General features: G+C 44.0%; 1 long non-coding RNA gene across 4 annotated transcripts; it reads left to right on the top strand.

Moving 5' to 3' along the window:
- The first annotated feature begins 6173 nt into the window (after positions 1 to 6173).
- Positions 6174 to 12822, top strand: LOC132208746 (uncharacterized). 4 transcript variants are annotated; one of them, XR_009444878.1, is made up of 5 exons: positions 6174 to 6236; positions 6372 to 6760; positions 7187 to 7328; positions 11238 to 11348; positions 12458 to 12822. It is a non-coding gene; the product is annotated as an uncharacterized LOC132208746 (long non-coding RNA). The 4 variants fall into 4 exon arrangements; XR_009444877.1 differs by having other exon boundaries at positions 6209 to 6760; positions 11216 to 11348; XR_009444876.1 differs by having other exon boundaries at positions 6209 to 6760.
- The last annotated feature ends 902 nt before the right edge of the window (positions 12823 to 13724 follow it).

The raw sequence follows: 13724 nt of genomic DNA on the forward strand, positions 1-13724 counted from the left end.
AGGTCAATCTCTTCAGAATGAACATTTCCCATTCTGTCGAACATCCTCCCCACTCATCCACAATCACAGCCTGCCTGGACTGGCAATAAGCATTATCTTCTTTTGTGATTACACTTTTCAGGCAGGAGCAGACTTGGCAGCAGAGCTGGGCTGTGAAGCAACAATCAACTTTATTGAGACAGAGTCAGTAGAAGGTGATCTGCTGTCAGGCAAACTGCAGTGATAAATGCAGACAACAACTTACACTCAAACAGTTGTACTGTTCCTGTCAGTGGCTAAACAACAGTGTTAAAAGGACTTCTGATAGTTTTTGCAGCCTTGATCTTCAAAGTGTCTGTCTTGGGCCTTCATTTTCTGACTCTGGTTGGTCTCCACTGCACAGACACAGATCTATTTTATCCTTGTTCTTATCTGATTAACTCCCCACTGTGCCCAGTCACAGTTCATATAAGCAACACTGACCTTAGTCAACCTCGTGATCTTCTGCATATTTATGCCTGTGCTGTTTTCCTCTTAACTCAGGGCTGCTACATCTATAATCCTTTATTTCACCAGCACTTCTGTACTCACTGACAAAAGAACTGCAAGAGCTTTCTTTAACTGTTACCTACACAAAACAGTTTCAAATCTGACAAAGTCTCAGCATGTCTAACTTGGCATCTTTTTGAACTTTTACTTTTTATGTTTTGTTTATCTACTGTACTGCATGTCCATGAAGACCTCACCAACCTTTACAGATGCACCATAGAAAGCATCCTATCTGGGTGCATAATGGCCTGGTGCAACGACTGCTCAGCCCAAGGCCATAAGAAACTGCAGAAAGTTGTGTGCACAGCACGAATCATCACAGAAGCCAAACTCTTATCCAGAGAATACAAGGTGTAGAGCTGGATGAACACAGCAGGCCAAGCAGCATCATACGAGCAGGAAAGCTGACATTTCGGGTCTAGACCCTTCTTCAGAAATGGGGGAGGGAAAGGGCGTTCTGAAATAAATAGGGAGAGAGGGGGAGGCGGATTGAAGATGGATAGAGGAGATGATAGGTGGAGAGGAGACAGGTCAAAGAGGTGGGGATGGAGCCTGTAAAGGTGAGTATAGGTGGGGAGATAGGGAGGAGATAAGTCAGTCCAGGGAGGATGGACAGGGCAAGGGGGCAGGATGAGGTTAGTATGGAGGAGATGGGGGTGGGGCTTGAGGTGGGAGGAGGGGATAGGTGGGAGGAAGGACAGGTTAGGGAGGCAGGGACGAGCTGGGCTGGTTTTGGGATGCAGTGGAGGGTGGGGAGATTTTGAAGCTGGTGAAGTCCACATTGATACGTTTTGGGCTGCAGGGTTCCCAAGCGGAATATGAGTTGCTGTTCCTGCAACCTTCGGGTGGCATCGTTGTGGCACTGCGGGAGGCCCAGGATGGACATGTCGTCTGAGGAATGGGAGGGGGAGTTAAAATGGTTTGCAACTGGAAGGTGCAGTTGTTTAGTGTGAACCAAGCGTAGGTGTTCTGCAAAACAGTCCCTAAGCCTCCGCTTGGTTTCCCCAATGTAGAGGAGGCCACAACGGCAACAGCCTCCTATCCATGGACTTCATTTACACTTCTCTTTGCCGCAGAAAGGCTGCCAACGTCATCAATGACCCGTCCCATCTCGGTAATGCTCTCATCCAACTTCTTCCATTGGGCAGAAGATTGAACACACCCATCAAGGGGTTCAAGAACAGCTTCTTCTCTGCCATTATTCGACTGATGAATGGACTCTGTAACTCCAAATAGTGTTGATCTTGCTTTGCACACCTCCTATGCAGGCATAACCTTGCATGCCTTGCTCTGTCTCAGCACACTTTGATCTGTAAATCATTGTTTGCTATGATCTGCCTGCACCACTCTCAAAAACACTTCACTGTACTTCAGTACACAAGACAACATAAATCAAAATCAAAACATTCTAATGGCAATCGATGATAGCTTTCAATAATCTTCAAAGTCAATGTTGAAACTCATCTTGTTGCTGACTTCATAAAATTGCAGGATGAAACCAGTGCAAGAGTGACCTGGCCCTCCAGATCTGAGCATGGATAAGGGTTAGAAGTGGTTCTAAAAAGGCATTTCAGGTGACTATTCAAAAAGGAAACTGAAAATTTTGTCAAGTGTCCCAAACCCCCGGCCTGTCCAAATTTGTACAGACGCACACTTACTCAATTCCAGTTTGTACTCCACATGCTGCCTATTGCTTTGACCTGGTGCTCCTGTAAGTTTCAGCAAAGGTGCAGACAGTCTTCTCAAATCTTTGCTCTCATCGCTCAGATGCTTTTGGTCTTCACTCAGAGTTTCAGGGCACCACATGGTCCTGGAAAAGAATCCCACTTCTCCTTGTGCAGGGGCAGACAGAGTTATTGTGGGGCAAAGTGTTGTGATGGGAGATAGAGGTGGTATGTTAGGTGCTCCCTTGGTTTTGCAGTGAAAATAGTGAGAAGAGGAGAGCGTTTTATGTGACATTCCTTGCTCCCTGTCTCCTCTTCTGTAGCAGCATCCCAACAATACCATGACTCTGAGGTAGAGGCGATTACTGACATTTTGCAAGCCCATCGATACAAATATTGATCAGCCTGATTAAGGCATCAGAAATCTTCTGTACCTTTGTGGTCATGACTTGTAATGGATTGAGTGCAGAGTAATGCCTTAAGCTCCATGCGACATCCGTACTCTCTAATGACAGTCTCTGAAACCTTTGCCGTCATGAAGGCCATATGTGTTTTTTGCACTCCTGCAATTCCCCTTTCCAGATATTTTTCTGACCCACCCCACTTACAACACTCCAGGGTTAGAGCTGCTGACAACCCAAACTATGGAATTTCCTCCCTGAACCTCTCTCTTATTCTTTATGATACATCGTAAAATTGATATCTTTAATCGATGTTTTGCTCATCTGTGAAGCACCTCGAACATAGAACGTAGAACAATGCAGCACAGAACAGACCTTTCGGCCCTCGATGTTGCGCCGACTTGTGAACTAATCTAAGCCCCTTGCCCTATACTACCCCATCATTATCCATATGCTTATCCAAGGACTGTTTGAATGTCCCTAATGTGGCTGAGTTAACTACACTGGCAGGCAGGGTGTTCCATGCCCTTACCACTCTCTGAGTAAAGAACCTGCCTCTGACATCTGTCTTAAATCTAACACCCCTCAATTTGTAGCTATGTCCCCTTGTACAAGCTGAAGTCATCATCCTTGGAAAAAGGCTCTCACTGTCCACCCTATTTAATCCTCTGAACATCTTGTATGTCTCTATTAAATCCCCTCTTAGCCTCCTTCTCTCCAATGAGAGAACAGACCCAAGTCCCTCAGCCTTTCTTCATAGGGCCTACGCTCCAGACCAGGCAACATCCTGGTAAATCTCCTCTGCACCTTTTCCAATGCTTCCACATTCTTCCTGTAATGGGGCGACCAGAATTGCACGCAATATTCAAAACGAGGCCACACTAGCATTTTCTACAGTTGCAGCATGACATCATGGCTCCGGAACTCAGTCCCTCTACCAATAAAACCTAACACACCGTAAGCCTTCTTAACAGCACTATCAACCTGGGTGGCAACTTTCAGGGATCTTAGTACATGGGCACCAAGATCCTTCTGCACAGCCACACTACCAAGAATCTTTCCATTGACCCGGTATTCTGCCTTCCTATTATTCTTGCCAAAGTGAATCACCTCACATTTAATCCATATTAAACTCCATTTGCCACCTTCCAGCCCAATTCTGCAGTTTATCCAAGTCTCCCTGCAACCTGCAACATTCTTCCACACTGTCCACCACTCCACTGACTTTAGTGTCATCTGCAAATTTACTAACCCATCCACCTATGCCTGCGTCCAAGTCATCTATAAAAATGACAAACAGCAGTGGTCCCAAAACAAATCCTTGAGGCACACCACTAGTAACTGGACTCCAGGCTGAATATTTTCCATCAACCACCACTCGTTGCCTTCTTACGGAACGCCAGTTTCCAATCCAAACTGCTTAATCTCCCTCAATCCCGTGTCTCTGTATTCTCTTCAATAGCCTACCATGTGGAACCTTATCAAAGGCTTTACTGAAGTCCATGTACACCACGTCAACTGCCCTTCCCTCAGCCACATGCTTGGTCACCTTCTCAAAAAACTCAATGAGTTTTGGGAGTCACAACCTGCCCTTGACGAATCCATGCTGACTATCTCCAATCAAATTGTTGCTTGCTAGATGATAATAAATCCTATCTCTTATAATCCTTCCCAAAATGTTTCCTACAACAGATGTAAGGCTCACACGTCTATAATTACCTGGGTCAGCCCCACTGCCCTTCTTGAACAAGGGCACAACATTTGCAATCCTCCAGACCTCTGGTACTGAACCTGTAGATAATGAGGACTCAAAGATCAAGGCCAAAGACTCTGCCACCTCCTATCTGGCTTCCCAGACAATCCTTGGAAAAATCCCATCTGGCCCAGGGGATTTACGAACTTCACACCTTCTAGAATTGATCACACCTCCTCCTTACTAACCTTAATCCTTTCAATTCTAGTAGCCCGTAACTCAGTCACCTCCTCTACAATATTCTCCTGTTCCTCAGTGAAAACAGATGAGAAATAAGCATTTAGCACCTCTCCAATCTCCACAGGGTCCACACACAACTTCCCACTTCTGTCTTTGACTGGCCCTATTCCTACCCGAGACATCGTCTTATTCTTCACATACCTATAGAACGCTTTAGGGTTCTCCTTTATTCTACCTGCCAATGTCTGCTCATGTCCCTTCCTTGCTCTTCTTAACTCTCTCTTTAAATCCTTACTAGCTCATCTGTAACTCTCCATCGCCTCATCTGAATCATCTTGTCTCATCGTCACATATGCCTCCCTCTTCTGCTTAACAAGAGATACAATTTCTTTTGTAAACCACAGTTCCCTTACCTTATCGCTCCCTCCCTGCCTGACAGGGACATACTTATTAAGGACAGCAATATCTGTTCCATAAACCAGCTCCACATTTCGATTGTCCCCATCCCTTGCATTTTGCTAACCCATTCTATGCCTCCTAAGTCTTGCCTAATCACATTATAATTGCCCTTCCCCCATCTATAACTCTTGCCCTGTGGCATATTCCTAACCCTTTCCATTGCTACAGTAAACATAACCAAATTATGGTCACTCTGTCCAAAGTGCTCACCTACCACTAAATCAAACACCTGGCCTGGTTCATTACCAAGTACCAGATCCAGTGTGGCCTCCCCTCTCGTCGGCCCTTCGACATACCGAGTCAGGAAACCCTCCTGCACACATTGGACAAAAACTGATGCATCCGACATACTAGAGTTATAGCATTTCCATTCAATGTTAGGGAAGTTAATAGCTGCCATAATGACCACCCTGTTCTTTTCACTCCTGCCCAGAATCATTTTGCCAATCCACTCTTCCACATCCCTGGAACTTTGCAGGGGCCTATAAAAAACTCCCAGCAGTGCGACCTCTCCTCTCCTGTTTCTGCTCTCAGCCCATACCACCTCATCAAAAGTTCTTTCAGCCACCGTTGTACTGTCCTTGGCTAACAAAGCCACACCTCACCCTCTTTTACCATCTTCCCTGACCTTAATGAAAGATCTAAACCCTGGAACTTGCAACATCCATTCCTGACCCTGCTCTATCCAAGTCTCTGAAACAGCCAAAACATCGAGGAAAATGACAGAGTAAAAGTTTCCATAAAATACAAGCTGTTTTGCCGTACATTAGGAGAATCAGGAATGGCCCTTTTTTTCCCCATCTCGGGATGAACCCTCACCATCACTCACAGAGGTAATGAACAGCAGGAAAAATCTTCACCACTGACTACCTGCACTCACCTATCACCTTCCCACCTACCTTCCCCAGCCCCCACTCTGTTTATGTTTATGTTTCAGTTCCCGTCCCCTCCCCCATTTCTGAAGAAGGGTCCTGAACCATCAACTTTCCTGCTCCTCTGATGGTGCCTGGCTCGCTGTGTTCCTCCAGCTCCACACTGTGTCATCTGTGACTCCAACACCTGCAGCTATTGCTATCTCCCTGTGAGCGATGTCAGCTTTGGTTCAATCGGAGCACGGGGCGGGGCCAATGGAAGCGGCCTACCCTCCAGCCAATCAGAGCGAGTGAGATGTTTGTCTGTGTGAAAATCATGTGATCGCCTCTGTCCGCGGGCGCAACATCTCTGCGAATGAGGGTTAGCTGCTTGCCGAAGGTACAGTACACGGGATAAAAAGGAAAGCTGCAAAAAAACGGGAGGGAAATACTTTCGGTATTGACTGAGAGGCTTTATTAGCCGTTGATGCATGTCAGAAAACAAATTTTAACATGCCGGTCCCGTGTTTTGCAGCAAACGGAAAAACTGCTACGGACCTGAGGCTGCGATAGGCAGAGGTAATTGCCACCATCTTTATTAGGGGCAGTGATCTTCGGGACTCATGCCGGATCGCCATATTTATAGGTGGCAACCTGCAGTGGAACGCAAGCGCAGCCTTTCTTGCTTGGGAGGGGAGATTAAGACAAGAGAAATGTTTGTTTTTGTTTTTGTTTTTCTGGACTTCTTTCCCAGACTGTGAGACACGGCGTGTATTTCCTGGGAAGGACCTTTGACGCTGGCGGAGTACTGGCTTCAGGCAGTATAAATTGCTGCAAGTTATCCGTTAGATATTTAATGGAGGAGAAATGCCGAAAACGTGTTCAGAACTGCATGTTCAAAAACAAAGTTGCTGGAAAAGCTCAGTAGGTTTGGTAGCATCTGTGAAAGGAAAAAAAAATAACGTTTCGGATCCGCTAATCCTTGCTTAGAACTTCATGTTACCTGTTGCACTCTCACTGTAGGAAGTCCTGCTTTAAATATTATGATCTATTAAAGCATATCCGTTTGCCCAGTATTCATATGATTGGGATCAAATCACTGAAAGTGCTCTGAGTCCCCTTGTGCTCCCTGGTCAAATTTATTAATGTCTGACTTCCTCAGTCTCTAATAATGGGTGTATTTTACCTCTGCATCTTTCTGTGTGGGGGAGCAGGGTGCTTTTAAGAGGAGGATTTATACATAACTAACAGAAACCAAGAGAAATGTTTGCCTTTCCCAGACAATCTTGTGTTTTCTGGATTTCTGTCCAGGCCTGACCGTTATTTGTCTCTTGTGGATTTGCTTTACAGGATATTTATTGAGAATAATTTGCAAACCAGGATCCCGATGCAAGTTCTCCATTAAGCGGAGTGATCAGGATCTGAGTATCATTGACACTTAACAGTGAAAGGAAAGAGGTTTAACCATTCTATGCATGGGAGAATACTCCTGGTAAGTTTGTAACTTGAAAGCAGGATATTCAAATTTTTGGTTTGATCACCTCTGGGATAAGTGTTCAGTTCTATACCCTGCAGCTGAGAAAGGAGATATTGGCCTGAGAGGGGTAGATTTGTCCAAACAACACCTCGTCTCTTTGAAAGAACTGTCATATTTAGTCCCAATCGCCCACTTCATGATTTTAGTCTATACATTTTTCATTCTTGAATACCTGCAAACTTCCTTTTAAAATTCCTGATGGGCACAAATTCCAGCACCCCTCCAGGTGGAATCTTCCATTTCCTGACAACTCCATTGATCCTGAAACTGCTGAAGTCTGTGTTGATTCCTGAGGTTTATAAATTACTGCATTTAACGTGAAGATGCTGTTCCCTGAGCTTCCATTGAGCTGCATTGAAACAGTATGGGAGGCTGAGATCAGAGTGGGTGTGAGCAGACAATGAAAATGAAAAGGCTGCGCTGTGAGTACTGCTTGGCTAAGTGAGAGTGCTTTGGAGTTGGGTGAAACAGAAAGTGAAACTGAAAGATTGAGTGTGATGCTCAGTCTCAGTTTGGGCAGTTCAGAAAGTCTCTCAGTCCTAATGGAAACAGCCAATTGATATTTGATACTGTAAAGAATTTTCTTACGGTTTTTAAAGTATATATTAGCTTAAATAAAGTTAGGGGCTTTAGGTTTATAATAGTAATGTTTGAAATGAAGGGGGAGGACCTAGCTTAATTAAATTCTTTTTAAGGCAGAAACTGGCTTAATCTGGAGAGAAGTCAAAACAGAAGACATCACACCTGTGATGTGCTCCTCTTGCACAATAGAACATAGGCTCTTGATGTTGTGTCGACCTGTGAAACCACACTGAAGCCCATTTAACCCACACTATTCCATTATCATCCATATGTTTATCCAAAGACCACTTAAATGCCCTTAAACTTGGCGAGTCTACTACTGTTGCAGGCAGGGCATTGCACGCCCTTATTACCCTGAGTAAAGAACCTACCTCTGACATCTGTCCGATATCTATGACCCGTCAATCTAAAGCTATATCCCCTCGTGCTAGCCAGCTCCATCTGAGGAAAAAGGACCTCAGTGTCCACCCTATCTAATCCTCATATCATCTTGTATGTCTCTATTAGGTCACCTCTGAACCTTCTTCTCTCTGACGAAAACAGCCTAAAGTCCCTCAACCTTTCCTCATAAGACCTTCCCTCGATACCAGGCAACATTCTGGTAAATCTCCTGTGCACCCTTTCCAATGCTTGCACATCCTTCGTGCAATGCGGTGACCAGAACTCCGAGTGCGGCCGCACCAGAGTTTCGTACCGCTGCAATATGACCTCATGGTTCTGAAACGCAATCCCTCTATCAGTAAAAACGAACACATTGTACACCTTCTTAACAACCCTATCAACTTGTGGAAACTTTCAGGGATCTATGTACATGGACACTGAGATCTCTTTGCTCATCCACACTATCAAGAATCTTACCATTAGCCCAGTACTCTGTATTCCTGTTACTCCTTCCAATGTGAATCACCTCACAGTTTTCCGCATTAAACTCTGGGACATTACCAGTGTCCCTATTGGCTATTTGTGCAGGAAGTGTGTCCATCTGCAGCTACTGGTTAACTGCTTTTCAGAGCTTGAGCTGTGGGTGCAGTCAGTATGGAGCATCCATGGTAACTGAGAAGGTTGTGGTCGCATTCTCAACAGACTGGTCACGCAGCAGGTGAAGATTACACAGACAGCAAGGGAATGGGTGACTATCAGACAAGTAAAAGGCTCAGAAAGGAAGTGCTGGAGTCATCTCCCTCAAATAGATATACTGTTTTGGGTACTGTTCAGTTGGGGGGTCGGGGGTGGGGGAGAGAGGTGGGGGATGTTGGGGTGGCCACTCGGGAAGCAGCATCAGTCGGGTTCATGGCACTCGGAGTAACTCCGCTGCATAGAAGGGGAGGGAAACGATAAATATGACTGTAGAGACAGGGGATTCAATAGTAAGGGATAGAGAGAGACATGAATCCAGGATGGTATGTTGCCTCCCTGGTGCCAGGATTAGCGATGACACGGAGCAGCTTCAGGACATTCTGGAGTGGGAGGGTGAACATCCGATTGTACCAGTGACATAGGAAAACCAAGGGAGGAGGACCTGAAAGCTGAAGATAGGAAGTTAAGAGATACACTAAAATACGAGATCTCAAATGTAGTATTGTCAAGCTTACACCCAGTGCCACATTGTTGTCGGGAGAAGTTTGTGTTGTGTTCAGTTGTACAAGTGACCTTTATTCAGAGCTCTGTTACCGCATGTGTGGGAGAGGCCAGAGTCCACTCCAAACCTGGCTTTCACATGAGGCCTAATTCCCCTCTTAAATACAGCTCAGATTGGAAGAGCGGACAGTGACACTCAAACTTTCCCGGGCTGATTGTGATATTTTTATTCCATTCGCTAGGTGTTATTTACATGCAATATTGTTGTCATTGTTAGCCACACACCCCAAATCAATATACCCAATCCAGGAAGCAAACCATTTTCCTAGGATGGTGACGGCGAGTACGAGGGGGCATAGCTTTAAATTGAGGGGTGAAAGATATAGGACAGATGCCAGAGGTAGTTTCTTTACTCAGAGAGTAGTAAGGGAATGGAACGCTTTGCCTGCAACGGTAGTAGATTTGCCAACTTTAGGTACATTTAGGGTGTCATTGGACAAGCATATGGACGTACATGGAATAGTGTAGGTTAGACGGGCTTGAGATCGGTATGACAGGTCGGCACAACATCAAGGGCCGAAGGGCCTGTACTGTGCTGTAATGTTCTATGTCCTATGTTCAAACAATCGTGGACAACACTATGTTCAGTCCTAAACCCTTCTATAATCTCCTGAGGTTAGCTCGAAAACTACTTCGTCTGTCTTTGGGACCTTACAATGCTTTTGACAGTTATATTCCTCCTCAGACATTTGCCAGCTGCACCACATTTTTTTGCCAAAAACCAAAATGGTATCTTATCACTAAGAACTTTTCCAAATTCTCTACTAACTGTAGTGTGGATTGTTAGGAATTGTGATTAAGTCTTTTAAACTCAACTCTGATATAAAGTGACTACAATTTTGTAATACAGTTGACAAATTGTGGAAAAATCCCTCTCTTACTTCAGCTTAAAAGATCAAACAGTGTTTCTGACTTGCTGCTGCAGTTTACAATCCCAACGATTTGCATTCTGTAAATGATTTTTAAACTGAAGTTTCATTTTCTACTCTAAGCGCTTTCCATTATTACTTTCTTGTTTTAATAAAAAGCATCTATTCCAGTTCCACTGAGTGTGAAATTCAGTCACTTTAGAGCTTTACCAAGCCATGAAACAAAATTTGTTCAGATTTCACAAATAACTAAGGCACGAACCATATCTTCATTTCGGACTTTGTAATCTATCTTTGTCACTCTTCCCTTGATCTTTGGATGTAAGAATTTATTCAAATTATCCGTATCTACATTTCAATTGTTTTATCTCTCTGCAGCCCTGACTTCTCTCTTTATAATCTTCCTTTGCCCCTTCCTATGTTGTTGGTCTTTTCGAGGTTGTGTTTACACCATTTATTGCTTTTCCTTCCATAATGATACAGTGAGCTGCTTTTATTGCTGACAAACATTTGCTCAAGGAATTCAGCTAACCCTTTCACGTTAATTGGTTGTTTGCATTTCTGGTTACAATTACCTAAACAGTTCAGAATGCTGTAGGATCAGACTTTTGCTTCTACTTTTTATTAAGTAACAAACTTGTGATTGTGGCTGAACCAGGCCTTTAAAAACTGCCTCTTGTTAAAATGCTTATGTGTTTTGAACTGTCTGTTTACAGAAACCCAAGTAAATTCCCTAATGTTCCTTCTCAACAGGACTCTTTTATACCCCCCACAGGACCTTTTGTGATCTAATCCCGTAACAGTGTGAGCTGCTACAATGCACGTGCTAGTAAAAGCATAAGAGGACAGATGAGATGAGTGCATGGCTGGAGCTATAACTTAAAAGGTTTGGATTCCTGAGGCATTGAGACTGTTTGTTTGTTTCTGGGGAAGGTGGGACATGCACAAGCTTGAACAATTGTCCTGGGCAGAGCTGGGACAGATATTCTTGTTGATGCTTTTGCTAGTTCCACTGGTGAGGATTTAAACTCGTATGACAGGGGAATGGGAACCCAAGTATAGCTTTAGCAGTAAAAGACTCAAATCAGCAAATGGGATTTGAAATTAGTTCATGATGTTGTCGGTGGCTGAAAGATTAAAAGAAAGAAGGATTAATCAAGATCAAATCTCTTTTCATACATCAGTCCTGTGATCCCAGGAATTGGTCTGGTGAACCTTCTTTCCGATCATTCAGTAGCCAGGCCATCCTTCCTCTGGAAAGGAGAACAAAGGTGCAAACGACTCCAGGTGTGGTCTCACCAAGGCCTTATAGAAAGATATCCCTCTTCCTGTACTCGAATCCTCTCACAATGAAGGCCGAAATATCATTTGCATTCTTCACTACTTGCTGCTGCCTGTTTCCGAAAAGAGAATAGGAGAGAAACACGGAACTAAATGGGGTCAGACACTCGGGTAACATTGTGTTCAACAATGTCCCCATTGTATCGGTGCTGGCCACCAAGCACCTATTGAAGCTAGGCCCGTTTTCTGGCACTCGGTGTGTAACCTGTATTTTGGTGCAGTGGATGATCATCTCAACACTTCTTCAAGATTGCAATGGTTCCTGCATCTATCACCATTTCAGATGCTGCCAGATCTGCTGAGTATCTCTATCATTTTCTGTTTTTATTTCAGATTTCAGGTATTTTTCTGCATCTTAGTCCTTCAGAAGGATCAGAGGGTATGGAGAGAAAACAGGAATTGGATTCATTTTCAGATGAATAAAATGCCTGCCCTTCATGTCTGTCCAAACTCTATCTCTTTTTGTAGTTTTGGGCAAACGCTGACTGTTTCCCTTCCCTGAAGGACATTTAATGAACCAGTTCAGTTTTACTGATAATCCAGCAGTGCCCCTCAGTGTTGCATCCACAATTGATCAGATTAATTTCTGAGTTTGACAATCTTTGTGTGTGTTCTTCTGGTTTCTCTCTCTCTCTCTACTTTTTTTTTCTTCAGTTTGAAATTGTGATTGCATTCAGAGAAATCAAACAAAACCACATCCAGATCTGACACTCAATCTGTTTGTCGTAACCTAATTATCTCAGGATTTTGAACATTAAAGGAAGAAGCACTGTTCACACCAGGGAGAAATGCGTATTGTCTGTGTGTCGAAGATTCTGTGAAGATTCATCTGAAATGCCCAAACACCAGCACGGTCACACTGGGGAGAGACTGTGGAAATGTGGGGATTGTGGGAAGGGATTTATTTACCCATCCCAGCTGGAAATGCACCAACGCAGTCACACTGGGGAGAAACTGTTCATTTGCTCTGATTGTGGGCTGGGATTCACTCAGTCAAGCAACCTGCTGAAACACCAACGAGTTCACTCTGGGGACAGACCATTCACTTGTTCTATGTGTGGAAAGGGATTCACTCAATCATCCCAACTGTGAACACACCAGCAAGTTCACCACAACCACATTTGAAGGATTTTGCCCTTAAATCAAGGAATGAACTTTGATCTTTGGGCTGTTTGTACTGGTGTCATTAGTCCCTGCTCAAAACTTGATCTTCTCTTGGGAAATAAGGTAGGGCAGGTGACTGAGGGGTCAGCAGGGGGGACAATATTTTGGGGCCTATGATTATATCTCTATTAGTTTTAAAATAATTATGGAAAAGGATAGACTTTGGTCGAAGAGTCAAAGTTTTAAATGAGGCCAATTTTGACACTACTATGCTTCTTAAAAGCACAGTAAGACCGCCTATGTGTGGGAATGCACGAGATGGGTGAGATACAAAAAAGTATTTTACATCAGTATTTACTGTGATAAAGGATACAAAAGCTAAAGAACTTAGAGAAATGAATGTGTATCTTGAAAAGCTCCATGTTGTAGAGGAGGTGGTGCTGGATGCCATACAGAGCATAAAGGTGGATAAATCCCCAGGACCTCTTCAGGTGTATTCTCGAACTTTGCGGGAAGCTAAGCTTGCGATTGGGCCCCTTGCTCAGATATTTGCACCATTGACAGTCATAGGTGAGCTGTTACACTGGAGGTTGGCTAATCTGGTGCCATTGTTTAAGAAAGGTGGTCACATAAAACCAGGGAACAATAAACTTTTAGTGAGCCTGACGTCAGTTGTGGGTAAGTTGTTGGAGGGAATTCTGAGGGATAGGATTTACATATATTTGGAAAGCGTGGACTGAATGGGGAATAGTTGACATGGCTTTGTCCATAGGAAATTATGCCTTACTAACTTGATTGAGTTTTTTTGAAGAAGTTA

The sequence above is a fragment of the Stegostoma tigrinum genome, unplaced genomic scaffold (genome assembly GCF_030684315.1).
Source record: "Stegostoma tigrinum isolate sSteTig4 unplaced genomic scaffold, sSteTig4.hap1 scaffold_53, whole genome shotgun sequence".
Taxonomy (NCBI): Eukaryota; Metazoa; Chordata; class Chondrichthyes; order Orectolobiformes; family Stegostomatidae; genus Stegostoma; species Stegostoma tigrinum.